Source organism: Chinchilla lanigera, unplaced genomic scaffold (assembly GCF_000276665.1).
Source record: "Chinchilla lanigera isolate Chin_1 unplaced genomic scaffold, ChiLan1.0 scaffold00046, whole genome shotgun sequence".
NCBI classification, from domain to species: Eukaryota; Metazoa; Chordata; class Mammalia; order Rodentia; family Chinchillidae; genus Chinchilla; species Chinchilla lanigera.
The window spans coordinates 3,349,640-3,350,951 of record NW_004955447.1 but is presented as its reverse complement, the minus strand read 5'-3'; positions in this window follow the sequence as shown (position 1 = coordinate 3,350,951).

Here is a 1,312-nt window from a genome sequence, read left to right as displayed (position 1 = left end):
CTCTGGAACCAGTGAACTGCAATGTGGATAAAGAACTTGGTTTCTTATTTTGTTCCTAGGAAATGTCATGGTACATTACTTTCTTCCACTGTTAGCTTTTTCAGGCTCCATTGTTGATGGCCATTACATGTTTAGGAATTCATGTTTAAGATTAATATCTTTCATGACATTGCAGTAGGTTGTATTGGTATTCCTACTATCTAAAATTTCTCCTGAACTTGTTCCAACAGCCTATTTTGCCAAAGAACTGCAAACATTTTATCATTACATTCATTAAATCTCTCTCATATCTCAGATTTACACTTAGTGCTACATATTAAACTCTCAAGTTGGAACAGAGTTCACTCAGACAACTAGCATTGCTAATCTTGTAGGGTATTTGATATTTAGTACATGTGGGTTGGGGATATAGCTCAGTGGCACAAGCACCTGCCTGGGAAGCACAAGGTCCTGTGTTTGATCCCCAGTAAGAAAAAAAAATAAAAGAAAAAAGATATTTAGTAGATGCATGTCATGCCTATGGTTAATCTTGATTATGATAGCAATAACAAATAGCACTACTGAAAAGATATTTATAATAATATAGTAAGTATAATATGTGTGGCTAATGTCATAACATTTGAACAAATTATGTAGGTTAGTCATTGAGAAAACAGTATAATTAAATGAATGAAATATATACAAGTAATGTGTACAAGAGGTGTGTTTGTTACTACTGAATAGGATCTATTTCAAGAGAATGGCTAATTCCAGCATATTTTTATGAGACAATCTTCAATGGCTAGGGAGCCTGGATGAATATTATTACTTCTGGACTATATTCTCTAAGGTGCTAGTATTTATTAAGTCTTTACTATATGATATTTTTACAAATGTTTTGCAAATATTAATAACCTCTCAATTTGATGTGATCCAATTAATTAGATGATATAAGTATTCCTATGTCAGAGAAGAAAGCACCATTCAGAGACATTTTATCACTTGCCAAGTTCATAAAACAAAATACAGAAAAAATTAATTCATATTGTGTCAGAGTTTAAGGTCTCTGTCTCCTAAAGCCTGTGCTTGAAACAGGAAGATAGCATCCCTTACCAGAATATGCCATATCTCCTTAGTAATTACCTATTTGAATTACAGAGAGCCTGTAACCTAGCACCAAAATAAAATTTTGTAACTCATTGGAAATATAGGCAAATTCAGACAATTAACATGAACTCTATGAAAACTGTGCTTCTGTATCCATTCGGCTGTCAATAAACAGAGAAGCCATTTTGTGTTACAATTTTATTGAAGTTGGAAGTAATGAATTTTA